The sequence below is a fragment of the Rattus rattus genome, chromosome 1 (genome assembly GCF_011064425.1).
Source record: "Rattus rattus isolate New Zealand chromosome 1, Rrattus_CSIRO_v1, whole genome shotgun sequence".
NCBI classification, from domain to species: Eukaryota; Metazoa; Chordata; class Mammalia; order Rodentia; family Muridae; genus Rattus; species Rattus rattus.
This window is the reverse complement of record NC_046154.1, coordinates 250,337,225-250,356,960: the sequence shown is the minus strand read 5'-3', so window position 1 is coordinate 250,356,960 and position 19,736 is coordinate 250,337,225. Positions and strand designations below refer to the sequence as shown.

The 19,736-nt window shown below is 46.7% G+C and overlaps 1 protein-coding gene across 1 annotated transcript in view; it reads right to left on the bottom strand.

Moving 5' to 3' along the window:
• The window catches only part of Grap2 (GRB2 related adaptor protein 2), a 75,386-nt gene extending 55,860 nt beyond the window's left edge, over positions 1 to 19,526 (bottom strand). Inside the window, exon 1 of the mRNA XM_032918113.1 lies at positions 19,426 to 19,526. The gene's annotated coding sequence lies outside the window, so the exon portion shown is untranslated. The remainder of the gene's footprint in view (positions 1 to 19,425) is intronic.
• Between the last annotated feature and the right edge of the window lie 210 nt (positions 19,527 to 19,736).

Here is a 19,736-nt window from a genome sequence, read left to right as displayed (position 1 = left end):
TCATACCGCTCAACCCGATACATTGAGGTTAATTGACACTAAATCAAAACACTTCCATGACCTTGCCTCTTACTGCCTTTTAACTATGACCATAAAATGAAATTGGCCAATTTTATGTCTTAGCCTCTTTGACCTTCCAGAATTTCCCCCCTCTAGGTGCTAAATAAGTGTTTTGTTAATTGAGTGGTATTTTCTGTTATCACCTCTCAAAAGTTAGGCTTGAATTTTGCTGTGCTACTTAAATTCTGAGGCTGTCCCTAAACTATAATTAATAAAACGTTGGCTTCATTTCAGTTCTCGTGATTTAGATAAATCTTTCCTGTTCCTTGTTTGGGCAGCGCCGGGAAGCTAATTAATATATTATTAATATATTTCACAGGCAAGCAAGACTCTGCTTGCTCACACGGCCATGACAAAAATAAATTCAGGTCAGAAATATTTTTGCAATTATGGGAAAATGTTATTATAATAATGAAAAATTATTGTTTATATAATAGGACTCTGCACATTAGAACACATTACAGACTTCCCAACAAGGTGAATGGCAACCAGGCAGGCTCTTTCTCAAAGGTGCCAATTACTCAGAGCCCAGTTGGAGTGACAGCATGCCCCGTGATGAACTGGAAAAAGATAACTTTCCGGCATCCCAGAAGAACTTCATTATCATCGTCTGAAATAACCTCCATAAAAGGTTTCGATAAGAGCTGTGGTAGGTTGATTCCAAATTTAGCAGCAAATTCTGAGACGGCCGAGATGGTAGCATGAATTCTGTTTTCCGCTCACAAAATCAAATGCTTCTGGGCTAGGGGTGTAGCTCAGTTGGTAGAATGCTTGCCTGGCAGGCCTGAGGTCTTAGGTTTGATTCCTAACATCATATAAACTGTGTGTGCTGGTGTACTCTTAGCCTGTAGGAGGCAGGAGGATGAGAAGCTCAAGGTTATCTTCAGCAATATCATGAGTTCCGGGCCAGCCTGGACTACATGAGACCTAGTCTCAAAAAGCGAAAGTGGGCTGGGAATAAATAGTGAATATCTTGGTGACAGTATGTTTGCCTAGCCTGTGTGAGACCCCAAATCCAGTTCCCAGCACCAGAAGGGGGGAAAGTCTATCTTCTACAGTAATCTAAGACATGTGGACTGGTCAAGAGAGGGTTAACAAGCCGTGTGTACAGCATCTCTTCTGGACCTCCGGTTTCCCCTTATTGTTAACTATTCTGCCAGAGAATATACATCCTTTGTACCACTTGGGGCTGTGTGGATAAACAGTCAAGGTCTTAAAATGCTTCGGGAGCCCGAGTCAGAAAGGGTCTATTATTGAGGTTTGCTTAACCTGGAGCTGGGACGGTGACCACGCCACACACACAATTCCGAGAAAACAGAATTGCTTTCAGTTCTGAAGAGAACCACAACCCCACCTATGTCTAAATCATTTATACGAGCCAAACCTGTGGGTAAAGGAGGAGCTGAGACTCCAGCACAAGTTCAGTGCCCATCTGAACTTCTCCCACCAAGGCCAAGGGTGTTCCTTGGGTTTTTCCTTTCCTTTTTGGATAGAGCATTCACAGTTTGTTCTGATTTGTGCTGACCAATGGGATCCTAACGCCAACTCACGGGCTCTACAACCAAAGGGCAGTGCCGATTCTAGCTGAGCCTGTCCAGGGCAAGAACAGCTCTAGATGCACCAAGAGGCGACCAGTTACTGCCCACACAGCAGAGGCGAGCGAGCTGTTGGAGCAGCAAGAAGAATTAGCGTAGCTTAGGAGCAAGGTCCAGGGATTTTGTTCAGGTTCTGATCCAAGCTGACAAAGGTATGAAAAATAATGGATAGAGCTAGGCAACTCTGCATTTCCCTTTTTAATTCACTGAAAGCTCCCTAGTTTGAAGGCTTTGGGGGAAATCTTGAGGAGAACAGGATGCTGCTGGCAGGTGAGGGGGAAGTGTGTTGTTAGGAGCATTGTCTGGGGTTTGAGGTTAGGGTGTGTGCCAGGACTGCGTTACGTGGAATTATTGAGGGCTGGGGACGCTGCTGAAAGGGCGGGAGCTGCGCTTCAGAGGTTGGCTCAGGGTGAGGGCTCCGGGCCAATCCTTCATTACATTAACAGCACAGCTCTAATCCGGTATGACAATAAATCCCCTCACATGAGCACGCATCCCATCGCTACTGACGCAGTCACAAACTGTTCTCAACAATGTGGGGGGCGGGGGGGGCTGTAATACTTCTGGATCTTTTTTTCTCCAACTTCCCATTTCTGAAAATGACTTCTAATGTGCACCGAAAAGAGAAGCAATCAGAAGCCATTCTTGTCGGTTGTTATTTTAAATAACCAAAGTTATCTTTTGTCTGGGAGTGCATAATCTTTTAAAAAAAAATCCATGTATTGAACACATATCGTGTATTTGGCAGTTGCTCTATGGCTAACCTTTTGAAAGATGATTCCTTAAAAAGTCATCTGGCCGAAATAGAAAATGTCTGGTTTTGCTAATGCATTAAAATAACAAAACAGGGGCGGGTGGGATAGACTCTTAGTCCCTAAAGTGCTTGCCACCCAACCATGATGCCAGTACCCATGGTAAATCTGGGTGTGCCTGTAATCCTAGAGTTGGGGAGGTGGATAGACAGAGGCTCCCTGGGGTTACTGGATAGTCTGGTTAACTCAGGGGGTGCCAGGCTTAGAGGATTCTGCCTCAAAAACAAGGTCGAGAGTAATGGAGGACACCTGCCACCTTCCTTTGGCTTCTACATTCACCTGCACATGCGTCATGCGTGCACACATACAAACATGTACATGCATACAACCAGCCACAACCAGCTCAGGGAATTGCTTTCAGCTGTGTGTGGAGAGGATTTTGTTATTTAGCCCAGGCTGGCCTTGATTTCTGATGCTGCCTCTGCCTCTCAAGTGCTGAGAATAGAGGGGTATATTATCACACCCAGTAAGGATTTTTTTTTTTATCAGATGAGGGGTTGGGGATTTAGCTCAGTGGTAGAGCGCTTGCCTAGCAAGTGCAAGGCCCTGGGTTCAGTCCCCAGCTCAAAAAAAAAAAAAAAAAAAAAAAAAAAAAAAAAAAAAAAAAAAATCAGATGAACCACAGCCAAGCTGGAAAGCAAAGAATGCCACTCACGATTCAAAGTGTGGGAAACTTTTAAGCCTGAAAAATCAAGTTATGAGAAAGCATAGATCTGATGTGGTCTTGTTGTCCTCAGTTCAAAAAATAGAAAACATATAGACAAGTACAGAGTATAAATTTTATGTTCATAATGTTTACATATTTTTTGTAGGGGAATAGGGTCTTGCTACATAGCTTAGGCTGGCTTGGAATTCACTATGTAGCCCAGCTTGGCCTTGAATGGCGAGATCTTTCTGCCTTGGCCTCTCCAATGCTAGGATAACAGGTATGCACACTACCTTGTCTAGCTTGTTCTTTCTTTTGAGACAGTCTTACTGTGGACTGCCCTTGAACTCATGACCTTCTTGCTGTACCCTCCCTAGTACTGGCATCAAGGGCTAAATGCTGGGATAAATATAGGGTCTTACTACATAGCCTGGCTGGTCTAGAACTGGGTAGGTAGACCAGGCTGGCCTCAAACTAACAGAGATCTGACCTGAGTGCTGGGGTTGGAAGCGTGAGCCACCACGCACGACTCTCAAATGTAGTTTGTTTTTTGTTTTACTTTGTTTTGTGCCCCACCATTCATAGGATTTTGATGAGTCTATTTCCTAAACCCTGTTTGTTTTGGAGAGTGGTAAAAGGTACAGGCTTCCAAATCTAGGACGAGCTCTTCTGCAAGACCCATTTGGTAATGCAGTTTTCTCTTTTCAGTGGTTTGAGCCGCTGTCTCCGTTTGCCTTACAGGGCAGTACTGGAGGGGGGGTTGAGGGCTTCGGCAGAGGTCTAGGTCTCGCTTCACATCAACAGTTCACAGTTGACTCCAAAGTTGTGTAACTGTCATAGACTGACAAGACCATCTGGACAAACAGAATGTTTCCATCTTGGAGGGGAGTGGGAAGAAGGTATGGGTTTGAGGCTAGCCCTTGAAGGCTTGGAAGGGTATTTTGAAAGTCCTTGGCTCCCCTAGCAAGAACAGAGGCCCTTTGTTCTGGAGTAGTGAGCAGATGAGTTCCTTGGAACTGTGTGTGCCCTCAGCTCCATGGTGTGCTTTCCTTGTAAAACCTGTTGAGAAGCCTGCGGGCTTATGGATGGATGGAAGGGGCGATATCCTAAATTGTGTAATTTTCTATTTCAGCTCTGCTGTGGAAGGAGCCTTGGCTGAATTTTATATATCATCCAGTTGCCTTCTAAACCCTAAAGTCATATAATACAGTTACAATGTCTTCTAGAGAGCGTGCTGCAGTTTACAAATTGCCTTTTTATACCCGTTATCCCATTTGCTCTATATAACAGCCCGGCACTGTCCCAGTCACATCTCTGAAAGCTCTTCCTTCTCCACAGTGACTGCTGGTTAGAGAATCAACCCCCTGGAGAAAGCAGCACCTTCCACAGCAGCCACGTTATCCCAGTAGCACAGGCCAGCTGAAGCCAGCAATTCAGGAGGAACGGAAGGTGAGGGCCCAACACAGACATGGGGAGTCCCCGGAGGCTGAGATGGTGGCTTTGGGAACTGACTGAGGTTGAAGGGGACAAATATGCAGCAGAAGGGAGAAGCTGAACCAGTGAAGAAAGCAGAAGATCCTCAGTGTGGCACAGACACATACTAGGCCCACACTGAGCGCTTGCTGCAGCTACTAGCAGGGCTAGTGTGTAGCTTGATCAGTGCCCTGTGACAATTCCAAAATGCCAGAAACAGAGGAGGAGGAAGAGGAAGAGGAAGAGGAAGAGGAAGAAGAGGAGGGTGAGGAGGAAGAGAGGAGAGACAGAGGCAGAGAGAGTGGGGAGGGAGACAAAGGGAGGGAAGGATTGATCATTTTGGTCTTGAGGTAAGGTCACATGTAGCTAGGCTAGCTATGAGCTTGGGGCTCAGGGTGGCCTCAAGGTCTTGATCCTCCTTGCCTGTCCCCACCAAGTGCTGAGATTATGGTTGTGTACTACCACACTAAACTTATAACTTCATACACACACACACACACACACATACGCACAGAGAGAGAGAGAGAGAGAGAGAGAGAGAGAGAGAGAGAGAGAGAGAGAGAGAGAGAGAGAGTGTGAGAGGAACCCAAGAACTGGGCCTCAGGATCTGCCCAGAGAGGCATGCTCATCTGTCTGCTGTATCTGCTTTCTGTCTCATTCTAGAACATTCCATCTATCATAAAAAGCCCGTCCTAAAGTGGTACACTTTGGCAAACTGCTTTGTGGAAGGGAAAACAATCAGGACACCGTTACTGTTGCAATTTAGTCAGGGTAACTCTGATGGATGTTGGCAGCATTAACGTACCATTTAAGCCTGCTGAAAATCAGTTTACTTCCCTACTTAGAGACTCGATATGAAATGAGATTAATCCAGTTGCCGCGAATTCAGCTGCACAAATCCCTCTGCAGCTCGTTTGAATCAAAACCCACATGGCAGTGGAGTGCCGTCTCCAGAGCCTGAGCGAGGCATTGATCTCGGGTTTATTTACAGTGAAATTCACATCAGAACACTTGTCGATGACTGCGAACTCTCCTGTCCTTAGACAAGGGTCACAGGGAAAACATTTGCGGGACAATCGAGATGTTGCCCAAGGATGATTGGACCAGCTAGACTATAAACTCAGCCAAGAGCTACAACTCCCTGGAGGAAGGAGAGAGGGTAAAAAGCAACAAGGCTGTGAATGCTCTTTTCCAATCTCTCTCTCCACGGCCAAAAGGGCAGTCTACACACAGGATACTTTAATAAATATCTTTTGGTGGTAACACTTGCAGGCGGGCAAGATTCGGGGGGGGGGTGTCCAGAGGGTCAGAGGGCCACGTCAGGGTGTAAAGTTTGTCGAGAGACGCCTGGGGCAGCAAGTTAATAGAACTGTGACTCTGTAACTGGACTAAGGGGCAGCTGGGTGGGGCACAGTAGGGTGTGTGTGCTGGGGAAGATGAAAGAAAGCTCCTCTGGTGAGGGGAACTCAGGGGTCAGGAACGGGGACATTGTGGTGACTTGGATGGTTTCTAAGACATCCTTGGGAAGTCTTTCTCGAAAAATTTAAGACTGGAGGGGAGATAATCTTTTGAAATGTCTTAGCTTCCCTGTTGGGGGGAAATGACATGGGGGTGGGGAGTACTGCTCCAGTTCTCAAACCACCGTGTTTTTTTTTTTTTTTTTCAGTAGTCAGGGTCAGGACTCAGCTTGCTTCTTGGCTGCCCTTCTCCATAGCTCAGAGCACTGGACCTCTTCTTGCAAGTCAACCATACTGTGGACTCAGCAGAAGCTTCTCTTTGATGGGGAGGGATTAAGAAGCTCACTGGAGCTGAACGCTTACTTAGCTGACCCTACCACGGGTCACCCTCTGCAGCTGGCATGGCTTTCAGGTGGCCCAGTTTTAGCCAGTGGATTCTGCCTCCTCCTTAAGTCTCTTCTGACTGGATTTACCTGAAATCCCTTCTGCTACTCCCTGCAAATGCTCAACACACTTTCTTGTTTTCCAGGCCTTACAGGATGTTGGGATCATAAGAAAGTATTCACTCTGGGGTTGGGGATTTAGCTCAGTGGTAGAGCGCTTGCCTAGCATGCGCAAGGCCCTGGGTTCGGTCCTCAGCTCCGGAAAAAAAAAAAAAGGCAAGAAAGTATTCACTCTACTGCTGGCCCCCTTCTCCATCTCTCCAGCCCACCCTACCCAGCCCTCCTGCAGCAGTCACCTGGCATTCGGTCCCTGAATCACAGCTCTGCTACTTAAACTGACTGTGCATAGAGCTTTGGCTATGACCTGTCCAAGATGCCCCCTCTTCCCGGCAGTAGGATTCTCTACTCTCCGTCCCCTCCCCAGGCTCCCAACATTAGCTGTGTGTTTTCCTTTCCCTGGCCATATGCATGGCACCTACTAGTCCCCTACAGAAGGGTTTTCCCAACTTTGTTGCCCTTGACATCTAAGCCAGCAACTGAGGGGACCATTTTGTTCAGGGCAGATTAGCAGTGTCTCTAGCTTCTACCTACCAGCAGCACTGCACATCCAAGTGATGACCACCAGAGGCATCTCCTGACCTCGACAAACGCCCCACCTAGGGATGTGTTGTAGTGAACAGGAGTGTGTGATCTGCAAAGACCTAGTAAGGCAAGGGCATCTGAAAGCCAGTGATAGACACCTTGAGAAAAGACTGTGCACACTGGGAACATTTAAATCTGGTAAAAACTAATGACTCTCTGTATTGTCCAAAACACCACGGGGGGGCTGGCAAACTGTGTTGGAATGCAGGGTGGGCAAACCCAGTGAAATCTCTTTACCCTGCATCAGGCCTTCCCAGATGTCACTGTGCCCAACAGTCACCAGGAAAAGCTTTTTGAAATTCGAAATCAGCTTCAGGAGGTTTGGGGAAAAGATGGAGAGCCTCTCTTTTTATTCATGTTTACTTTCTGGTATGTTGGAAGGAACTGACTTCAGATCTTTCCTCTCATGCTCACCGGCAGCAGATGCTACTGATGCTGGACCAAGCACAGAAGCTCCGGGTCCCAGATGCTCCTGAGGGCTGACGGAGGAACTGCTGAGCATCATGGTCTCAAGATCACACGAATTAGGTTAACGTTTGCATTAGAACGACAGCTTAGAGAAGTGGAGGGACACCACCCGCCCCTTTCTGCAGTGAGGTAAACCGTATGTGGGGTGTTTAGAAATAGACACTTGTATTAGCTTGAAATTATATATTGGGTAAGATACCCATTAGCTCTCTGTTGCAGCCTAAAATGATGATCTTCAAATTCCTAGTTTGCTCAGATTTTCAGAGGTTTCCAGAGTTCAACAGACCTGCTAAGCTCAAGGTGTTTGCCGGCCATGTGCACTATCTAGAGAGGACAGCGGGGTTAGAACTCGGCAAGAGAGGAAGGTGTGAAGACAGCCGCTTGATTTAAAGTTTTTAATTACTTAATTCATTTTTCTGCAGTGAAGTTTGGGTGGTGGTGATTTTTGTTCCCCTCTCAGTGCTGTGGATGGAATCCCAGAGTCTTAAGCATGCCAAGGGGTGCCCTGCCACTGAACCACGTCCTAGCCCAGTGGAAGAGTACATCTGCATGCTTGTTTGTGTATCATGTGTGTGCCTGGTACCCACAGAGGCCAGAAGAAGGCATTGGATTCCCTGACACTGGGGCTACAGACAGTTGTGAGCTGCCATGTGGGTGCTGGGAATTGAGCCTGAGCCCTCGGGAAGAGCAAAATCAGTCTCTTGGCTGTTGGGCCATCTCCCTAGCCCATGTTTAAATGATTTATTGCTTAAAGTGTTTCTTGGCTGGGGCGATGGCTCAGTCTGTGAGGTGCTTGCTGCCCAAGAATGAGGGCCTGAGCTCCCCCACTCAGAACCCATGGGAAATGAAATCCTAGCCTTGTGGGGGGTGGGGGGCAGAGACACCAGAACTCCAGGCCTTGCCGGCCAAACTGGTAAGCTGCAGATTCAGTGAGAGACACTGAATACACCCGACATCAACCCCTGGCCTCCACACAAGCACACAATTGTACACCTTGCACATGCACACACAGAGGAGACTGCAGTTCTCTTACTTTTTATATCAGCCCAACACCAACTGCCTCCTTCCTTCCTCCCTCCCTCCCTCCCTCTCTCCCTTCCTTCCTTCCTTCTTTTCTTTCTAACACAGGCTCTTACTATGTAGCCCAGGTTGCCCTAGAACTTGCTACATAGACCACACATGCCTCTACCTCCCAACCGCTGACCATTTTTTTTAGGAATCTACCATTCTCAGTCATGTTGAAGAGTCTTTCAGGAACACGACAAAAAATTCATCATGGGAATTAAGGCACAGAGAGCTTGTGCTTGTGGCCCTGGTCACACGAAAGCCATTCCTAATTCCCATGTTCTGTATACCATTCAAGAGTCACCTTCAATCGATTTCACAAGGACAGGCCTGATGGCATTTACTCCAGTGGCAAATAACTTTACTCAAAAATTATATTCACCCCACACAATGTTACTACAACACCAAATCAGATAACCCAGTCATATCTTTGGAGTAGTTTCATCAGTGAATGCCCACTAGCTGTAACATGTCGTGGTAAGTGTAATCAGAAATCAGATCTTCTGAAAGCTGCCCAGAGCCTGGCACAAAACGTCTCCTCCTCTCACAGGATACTGCTTGAGTTCACATTGACTTTGGATTTTATATATGCCTAAGCCTTTGTGTAACCCTAGAGAGGAACCGGGTCCTCCCATTTGTTGAGTGTTTTACAGCGAGGTCCTAGCATGTCTAAAGATCCAGATTTCTGCAGGGCTGCAGATGACTCACAGAGAGGAAAGAGAACGCAGTGCAGAAGCCTTTGAGGCCAGGGATCAGTGTGAGATTAGCTGTGCTGCTACACTATCGGATGAACACTCACCGTCCCCCCCACCGTGGGGGAGAACTAATCTGCCAAGTCTGGACTATTCTGACAGGTTGTTATCACTGTAGTCAGAGGTAATAAGCATAAATGTCACTGTGAAACCTCTGTGCCTAATGTTCTCTCTCTCTCTCTCTCTCTCTCTTTCTCACTCTCTCTCACACACACACACACACACATACAGACACACACGCAGAGAGAGACACACCACACAAAACACACACAAAGGGGGAGAGAGGCTGGAGGGGGAGGAAGAGAGAGAAAGAGGAAGAGGAGGGGAGAGGGAGAGGGAGAGGGAGAGGGAAATGAGATGAGTGCTAGGCACGTGAGAACTCTGGGGTTCTAGCTGACCACGGTTTCAGTATGAGTCAGCACTGTGACATAACTGCCACAGAGCTAATGCAGTCGTGGGCTGTGTAATAGACACAGAGGGAGAAGGTCCAGGCAAGAGTCACCCTGTGGCATTTGTGCCACCAGAGCTCTGTTCCATTCTGAGCATCTTGGCACAAGAAGAGTTCTAAATTGAAATCCTTCCGGAGAGGGACACTCCAAATAACAGCAGCAAAACTGTGGCCCAGGAACGAAATGAACCAAGATTTTTTTTTTCCCTTTCTTTTTTAAAAGACAACACCAAGGGACATGATGGACTAGGGAAGAGAGAGGTTCCTCTTCGAAAGAGCTCCAGTCGAAGAAACTTAATTTCCTGATCCCCTATGTGAAATACCTCATGAGAGCCTTCTTACGTTTTGCTTGCAAAATAACATTTTCATTTCTCTCATGATTTCCTCGACATCATATAAAATGTTTAGGAAGGGGCCGGGCAAATGGTTCAGTTGATACAGTGTTTGTCTCTCAGGCCTGAGGACCTGAGTTCAGATCCTTAATATTCTCACAAAAGCCAGGCACAGAGTCTGCAATCCCAGCACTGGGTGGAGCAGAGACGGGGCGATCCCTAGACCTAGCCGGACAAGCAGCCTGGTGAATCACCGAGCTCCGGGTTCCGTGAGGGATCTCATTTCAAAGAATAAGGTAAAGGGGCAGAGAGCCAGCCCAGTGGTTAAGGAGGCTCTGCTGCTCTAGCAGAGGACTGGGGTTTGGTTCCCACCACCCATGCTGGGTGGTTCACAGCTGCCTATAACTCCAACTCCAGTTTCTGTGGGCACCACATACATATGTGTGTGTGCGCGCGCGCGCACACACACACACACACACACACACACACACACACACACACACACTTCTGGATGCATCAGTGCCTCCTGCTCTCAAGAATGCCTCCTCCAGGAAGCCTTCCCTAAAATCCTCTAGGCATTTTCTCTGTGGTCCCCTTGTCACAGACTTCCCACTACAACAAGCATGTTCTTCCACATCCCCTACTTTTCCCGAGATAATTCATTCCCAGTGATGAGGACTCTGTCATGTTTATCTTCCTAAACATTCCCAGTGCATCCAGGTCCTCGTCAACAAGAGACTGAGAGAATTTCTGCAGACAGCAGCCAAACAATGAATTCAAGTATCCGGACAGGTAATCTTTTATAACATCTACATGACGAAGCATTATGGCTTCCCTCCTGATGCTAATAACCGAGCCTTTGGTTTATGACGTAACGTGAGCTGACAAAGCCGGCTGTGGCATACATCTTACTCCCTTCCATGTCCATGTGTACATGTGGAAGCCGCTCATCTATCCTGGAGAGAACTAGCCTTCTGTCTAAAGCTGCCCCTCTCTTCTCCAGGCAATGTGCCCGCCTCTCTAGCTAGGGGGCCTCTTCCCTTCACAGCTGCCCTTTATTTATTTGGATATTTGTGGGGTACCGCATGTTATGATGCTGTGTGGGCCTTTGGTTCATAGGACGTACTGTGACGTCTAGTTATAAATATTGATCTAAGAAATCAAAATGCCACAGAATGACTTTGTTTAAATAAGGAAGGACCAGGCAAGACATTTTTCCTGGTGAGATGCTGTATGTTTTCAGTTATACAGAAGTGTTTGGGGTTGTCATGCACGAATCTTCTAGAGTCTGCTGTGTGTTGGGTTAAGGAACAGTGTTGCTCTGTTCAAGGACAGAGCAGTCCTTGGGCACCACGAGCCATCTGAGAGGCTGAGGATAGAACACAACATACAGGAGCTTCGTTCATGCTCCATCCCTCTCAGGGTAGGGTGTACTGTTGTTATCCTCAATGCACTCAGCGTAGGGTGCAGTATTACTTCCACCACTCTCAGTGTAGTTTTACCTCCAAGGAATGGCATGGTACAAAGTGCACACTTCTTTGGGAGATATAGATAATGGCCCCATGACCTAAAGTCAATTTAGAAACTTTAAAAAGCAAGAGCATGAGAAACACAACTTCAAGTTCCCATCAACAGCAAATCACAAATGCAGGCAGTCACCTCTGTGGCTAGCCACCTGTCTGTCCTAACGGCCCTTGAGGAAGAGATCGTTATGTCATTCCTTGGTTTCAGGGCTTTTGAGCTCCATGATTCTCCAGTGGCAGATCCCATTTCAGAGATATTACTCTGTGTGTGTGTGTGTGTGTGTGTGTGTGTGTGTGTGTGTGTGTGTGTGTGTGTGTGTGTGTAGATAGGCATGCATATGTTCAGATATGTGCAAGTGTGTGTGTGTGTGTGTGTGTGTGTGTGTATGTGTGTATGTGTGTGTATGTGTAGGACAGAGGTCAATGTCTTCCTCAATTGTTCTTCACTTTACTGCTTGAGGTAGGGCCTCTTGTTGAACTCATTGATTCAGCAAAACCTGCGAGCCAGTGCTCCACCAATTCCTTCCTCTCTCCCTCCCCAGGACCAGGATTATGGGAGCATGCATCTACACTTAACCCTTTCCATGGGTCCTAGAACTCAGGTCCTTAGATGCGTGTGGTGAGCACTTGACTAACTGGAGCCATCTCCTTAGCCCCAAGGCTGTAACTCTTAATGAAAAATTATGTGGAAGGCGTTGTGTCCTTCCAGAGAGACAACCTCTTTGGGGAGACAGGGCTTATCAGCTCTAAATAAATCCATCGGCATGACTTTCGTCCACGTTGCACTCTGAACCGCCCATGAGGGATAAGGAAATAGTGTGCTACAGAGCACAGGGTCAGGAGATAATTGCTGTAAAACAGCCCTGCAGCAAATGAGGTGCCCGGCGGGATGACACACAGTGGCCTGCAGAGGCACTACCGGTATTTATTGTTCCTAATACGATTTGGATCTTGCAAAGGAATCTGTCAAGACGGAGGCAGACACCAGCTCTCAAGACTTACAGGGAAGGGTGAGGGGTCTCGCCACAGAGGGCAGAAAGAGTCATTTACTACCTGATCCTGGAGGGATCCTTCATAGGAAACCGGAGGGTGTCTGAGAACATATGCTCTGACCTCGCTCTTGACCAGAGCAAACTGAGGCCCAGAGAAGCTTTGACCTGCTCAAGGTCACAAACCTGGTTCTCTTAGGTAGGTGAGGAGGGTCCTGTGATGGGAGAATGACATGCCCCTAGGGAGGGAAGGAGTCCCAGCTGGTGTGTGTACCTTGAGTGAAGAACTCAAACTTTACTTTTCCCTCTCTGCAAGAATTAGAGGTAAGACACGCGCTCGGTTTGAGTGCCTCGAAGACCTCATCTGACATCGGGCGAGATAGTGTGCGAAAACCTGTCTTTAAAATCTTGTCGCGCTCAGAGTGAAATAAAGGTAGAGAAATTGTCCTTTGAGCTTCTATGGATGGACATCAGGGAGAAGTCTGTGTGGAGGGGTGGGAGGGAGGCTGAGTGCAGGCATGGGTTTCTCTGCCTGGGGTGACACTCTCCCCCCCCCCCCAGCACAGAGAACTCTGTGTTATGGCTATCCGTTTTATTCATTAGGCGATAAAAATGGCTGATATATAAGGTGTTGGAACTTGTTATTTTTCCTAGGCTTAAAATGACTGAGGTCTGCCCATTACACCCATGTGCTCATTCACTAACACACACTTCATAACGATTCTATGTAGGAGAGGCTTTTCTTTTGAGTGTGTGTGTGTGTGTGTGTGTGTGTGTGTGTGTGTGTGCACACGCACAAACATCTGTATAGTTTCCAGAGGTCAACATCAGGTGCCTTCATCAATTATTTTTACCCTATTTATTTTATTTATTTTCAGACAGGGTCTCTCGCTGAACCTGAAGTTTGATTCTGTTAGGTTGGTTGGCCAGCAAGCCCCAGAGATCTTCCTGCCTCGGCTTCCCTGGCTCTGGGGTTACACATATGAACTGCCAGGTCATGCATACTGAGAATCCAAACTCAGGGCCTCATGCTTCTGTGGCAGGCGTGGTCCCCACCGAGCCTCCTCCCTCGCCCTGACTTCACATCTTGCTTTACAGAAGATTAGAATCCCCAGCTTATAAAACAATGAACAGAAATCTCAAGTTACAAATCAACTGGTTCCCCGCCGCCCCTATTTCTGTTCTCCCCTGTTAATATTTCTTACTTATTTAGGTTCCTCTTGAAATTCATACTTAACAAGAGGACTATCCGCGCATTATTGACTGCGTTCCCACCAAGGTCTCAGTGGTTTGTGTGCAATGTTTTCCCATAAAGCACTAGACAAAAGGCTCAGATCAGAAACCATTTGTAGGGCTGTCGCGTTAAAAGCATTGGTTCTAGACGGCTGAGGGGTGGGGAGAAATAAAAAAACCCAAAACAAATGAAAAGTATTCTTTGTTACCGATTGATCAATTAGGCTGCTTCTCATTCAAAACCATGAAAAGGCAGAAGTGACAGTGGTGCAGTCAAGAAAGGCAAACAAGCATTGATAACACCGGGTTCGTCTAACACACTTATTTTTAGTTCTCTTTAGAAAATTACACTTGAGAGCTTTCCCTAATAGCAATTTAAGGAGCAGATAGTCACAGCCCTGGAACCCACTTGCAATGCTAATGAGGGCTCAGACCAAACCCTGGCTGGGGAGGCTTTGGCTGGCTAAAACTGTGCTTTTTCTGAAGTCACAGATTGACTTAGGCAAGGCCTGAGTGGCCTAGGTAACCAGCGGGGGCATTCCTACCCACAGCAGACATCCATCGTCCTGCAAGGAAGCCCAGTGTGGCCTTTAGGAATTGGACAAGGCTTATATTCCAGTGTTTTAGTGGTCAAATCTTTTACCGTACAGGAATGTGAAAAAAAACGAGGACTCCTCCCTCCCGACATATCAAAATCCCATGTTCTGCTGCCCTGAGGCTTTGAGGTCTCATCACTTCTCTCTTGAATTAGTCTTTCCTACTTCCTGTCCCTGCCTTCTGAGTCTCCTCTCTTCTCGCCCAACCCTTCCATGTTCTTGGATGGTTCCAAGAGATGTAAATGTAACAACTATACAAATCTACACTTTACAGAATGCTGTTCTGATTCGGAAGATCAAAACCTGCAATGTGTTTGGGTGGCCACGTTAGATTTTCAACTTCAACCCTGGTATACCCGGCCCTGCCTGTTTGCTGATTTTTCCATCCATCCCTCCTTCCACGTGCCAGCCTTTATAGAGAATGTTCTGGAATGAGACTCCTTGGGGGTCAAACTCTGGCCCTACTGTGAGTGACCTTCTGCGAGGTACTCTGGCCTCTTTGCACCTTAATTTTCTTAGGTGTGAAAGGGATGACATCGCCGGAGCTTTCTTGGCTACGCCGGGGGAAGTAAACAGTTTAATGCCTGCCAAGCCTTAGGTTGGCACATGAGATCCTGAGGTGGAGTTTACAAGCGAAAGGGGAGGTAGAGAAACAGATCGGCCACAAGGCAGTAACAGCAACAGCACCAACGACGCACTGTTTTGGAAACGTGTATAAATTATTCAATCCTCAGACAACCCCACCTGCCTCCTCCTCTCCTCTCTCCCCCCCCACCCCTCCTTTGCAGCTCAAGAAACAAAAAAACGGCGAGGACTGGGTTTTGTTCAGTTCACTCAGCAAAATGGTGGGCTGGGCTCGCATTTAGGCTGTCTGGCTCCACGGCAAGTATTCAGCCTGGGTGACTTATTATTACTACTGCCATGTGAACTTGTGCACTCAACAGATAAATACAGCTGCTGTCACTAGTGGTGACCGAGCACATCTTATGCATCTTCAGAGTATATTAAAAATAGATATGCGCACCGACGGAATATTGATTTAGGCAAAGACGAGGATCTAAAGTCATGAGATGGGAGCAGTTGGAAATAGATGCTAGCACAGTGCCGCCCCCTCCAATTACTTGTTAATTGTAATTGTATAAGTACCCTTATAAAGAGAGAGAGAGAGAGAGAGAGAGAGAGAGAGAGAGAGAGAGAGAGAGAGAGAGAGAGATCCCCAGAGCAAAATCAACGCCTGGAACCAGATCAAACTTGGCATCGCGGCTGGTGGAACAATCCAGAGCGGTCTCGCCTCCTGATTCCGTGCAATATGGAGCACCCGGTGGCACCTTATGAAGAATGTTCCATCAGAATCTCGACATGAGCCGGTAAAGATGCTTGCTGCCAAGCCTGACAGCCTGCGGTCGATTCCCAAATCCCACATGGAGAAGTCAAGTTACCTCTGATTTCCACATGCGTGCTGTCACCCACGTGTCCGCACCCATGCTCGCAGGGCAGATGAAGAAACGTAAACACCAGTCTCAGTAAGATTTTAGTTCTAACATGGGGTTAGTTCTAACAAGAGGCAGGGTGACAGGTTAGCCACGGAGTAACGACTGATTCAAAACAAGGGGGGAGCATTTTGGCAAGATCGCTGGCCTAACCTTGGGGAAAAAAATTCCAGCGTTGACTAGAGAAATATAAGGATTAGATTCTGTTTTTTTTTTTTTTTAAGTTTTTTTTTTTTTAAAGTAATGGTCTGGGTGACAGTTGGAGGCAATGGGGAAGATTAGTATGGACTAGCTATTAAACAGTAGGTATTAAGGACGCCTACCTTCGTAGGCACAGTGATGGCGTCGTGGTTATGTAAGAGAATGTTCTTGTTCTTGGGTGTGAACTGAATTATTCAGGAGCAAACTGTCATTCATCTGCAACTTACGGAACACTCAGAGAGAAATGCAGCAGACAGAGCGAGCGTGAAGGAGGTTATATTTGTAAAGCGGAGTGGGGCACGCTTAGCGTTTCAACTCTCCGCTACCTTTGTACATTGTTTTTTCATAGAGTCTTGCTATGTAGCTGTCTAGCTGGCCTGGCGGTCTTGAGATCGCACCAATCCTGGCCTCTGCCTCCCAAGTGCTGGGATTGCAGGCATGGGCCCCCAGGCCCTGCTTAAATCTGTACATAAACTCACTTTCTTTGTGAGATGCATGCTTAACATCTTCGAAGAGCAAAGATGGTTTCTATCGTTGTGGATCCTGCTGTAGTTTTATTAAATTCTCTAAAACTCTGGACTGTGCTCATATACCTAAAAAGAAAACGACTTTAAAACGTTATTTACTGAATTCTTATTGGCTCGAGTCTCTTGGAACCCATTGTGAACTTGGTTAGAGACCTTGGTGCCCGAGTGCAAGTATTGGCACAAAGCAGTTGCTCAATAAATGTTAGTGAAATGTCTGTTGAACGGAGCTGTGATTTCCTGAAAATTCTCCAATGCTATAAAAATATAACAATGAAGAAAACAGGCAGATGCACATGGAATTGAAGTGCCTCTTTGTATGGAGATGTGCGGAGTGAAGACTTCAGTCATACAACACGAGGCTCACCTACCCTACCCTTTGGTTCAATAACTACACTGTGACTACCCTTGAACTTTTAAAAATATTTGCTTACTATGATTTTATATTATTTATTCTTTACGTGTGCATCATATGCTACAGCATAGATGCTGTGTCAGAGAACACCTTGTAGGGCTTGCTTCTTTCTTTCTTTCTTTCTTTCTTTCTTTCTTTCTTTCTTTCTTTCTTTCTTTCTTTTTCTTTCTTTCCCACTTCAACAGAGTTTGAGCTTGCTTCACGGCAGCTCCAAGATTCTGCCTCTTAGACTGACCTGGCGGCAACTGTTGCTCAGTTAAGAAACCCTGATGGAATCGCGCTTAATGACATATTTGTGAACAATTATAGACTTTTCTAGAGTCAGGAAGAGGGGCACACTTTGCTCGAGTTCAGGCCTGAGCTCTTTAAGCTGCCAACACCAGCAGGTGCTGTTCTTTGGGAATCAACAGACATGGAAATCACTGGGAATCAACAGACATGGAAATCACTGGGAATCAACAGACATGGAAATCACTGGGAATCAACAGACATGGAAATCACTGGGAATCAACAGACATGGAAATCACTGGGAATCAACAGACATGGAAATCACTGGGAATCAACAGACCCATGGAAATCACTGGGAATCAACAGACATGGAAATCACTGGCAGCTCTTCCAGAAGGCAGTGGTTCCAAAAGAGCAGGCTCTGGGCAGCGAGAGAGACACGTTTGGTACAAGAGATGGGAAGGAGAATGGTTAAGATTTAGAGAAATAATAATGCTCCCATCATGAGTTTTCACAGTGCCTTTCCCTAAGGTACATGGTATTTATGTTAACTCTTGTATTCTTACGGTGTCCCTACGAGGCAGGTATAAAACAACTGAAGGTCTCAGACATGGAAGCTACTGTTAGAAGCAAAGGCATTTCTTCATACTGAATAGATTGGTCACCTCCTTCCCCTCAGCTTCGGTAAAGTCATTTTTAAAAAGACGAAAGCCATTACAATTTAGGGAGAATAAGATTACAGCTTACTATGTGGGAGACTCCGAGTTGAGTTTAATAGGGCATTTTCTTCAGTGATGTGGGGCTGCCTCCTTTTACAGAACGCCAGAACACAAAACACAAAAAAATCTCAAAAAGGGGATAAGTCAGAAGTTTTTAGAACTTGGCATTGAAATACACTACTTGCAGGAGGATCTCTGCGAGTTCGAGGCCAGCCTGCTCTACAGAGTGAGAGCGAGTTCCAGGACAGCCAGGGCTACACAGAGAAACCCTGTCTTGGGGGTGGGGGTGGGGTGGGAAGACGCTACTTAAAAGTGGCTGCTTTTTCAAGAGGACCTCTCTAACATTATACTATGAATATCAAACTTTGTAGGTCATGTTGAGTCACTCACTAGAAGAGACCAAATTAAACCAAACGTTCTTTCTGAAACCAAAAATGAAGATGGGACCGGATAACAAAGTAACAGTTTATAATAGACGTGCCCATATGCAAGACTCTTCCACTGACATTTCTCACCTGCCGACAACGTGTGCTTATAACTGCTTTATCCCTGTGGGGGTTTAGGTGCCAAGTAGCCCCCTTTAATTTGCCTCTGGGTGTGCACTTCTGATGATATACGAATTGGTACATATGCCGGGTTAACAAGGCTGCCTTTGAGGTGAGTGGATGCGGTCATGGTTAAGTTAGTGAAGTCTTTGCATTCCCTCCTCATGTCCTGAAACAGATGGGGACAGGAGCCGAAACCAGAGATGGCCTTAAAGATGCCGCATAACTATTAATAAAGAGACAAAGATAGACAACACCCTCTCCTCATATCTTCCCACGTGAAGTTTCCTCTTATTAAAGGCACCCAAACCAGTGTTCTTAAAGAGAGCAAATGCCACCAGAACTAACAGTTTGAGTTGGTGAAGAAATTGAGCAAGAGAGAGAGAGAGAGAGCTCCTGGCCTCAGAGTTCTCTTCACGGATGCTCAAACCCCTGCTACCTCCCGCTCCTCAACCTCACTATTGAAGAGAGATCTCTGGGACCTCAACCTCCAAAGTCTTTTCCAGAGATTGCTCTGAAGCCAGTTAGTGGAAAATGCTGTTTTTCTTTTCTGTGAGTCGAGTAAAGACCAAGTTTTCTCTAGTTCATTTGACAGAAGTTGAATCCAATCCCCACTAACGTAAGCCAGCGAGATGAGAAACCTAGACGGTTGAGCTGAAGTTTAGAAAAACCAGTAGGGCCAGCTTTCATTCGATTTGGCTTATAGAGAGCAGAATCTTTAAAGCGCTCAAGGTTTCCAGAGGGTGTGCACCCACGGTGCATGACATACCTTTGGGAAGCGAAGAGCCTGAGTTGAGTGTGTATCTTGGCTTTGACAACGAGTTATTAGATTCGTCTTTTGCCGGTGGGAAGATGCACTCAAATGTCAAGTTTACCGCGCCGCCTCAGCCTACAGGTCTGTCTTGAGCTGGCTTCCTAGCACCACACGGAAGCAGGGCACAAGCCCCAGATCCATCAATACGGCTTCCTCCTCCCTGCCTCTTGCTCTCCCTCCAAGCTACCCCCAGCCCGTCTGCAGTCTGCAGGCAAACCACACAGGAACTAGCAGACACCCTGCTGCGCAGAGCTGGGCGTGAGCCT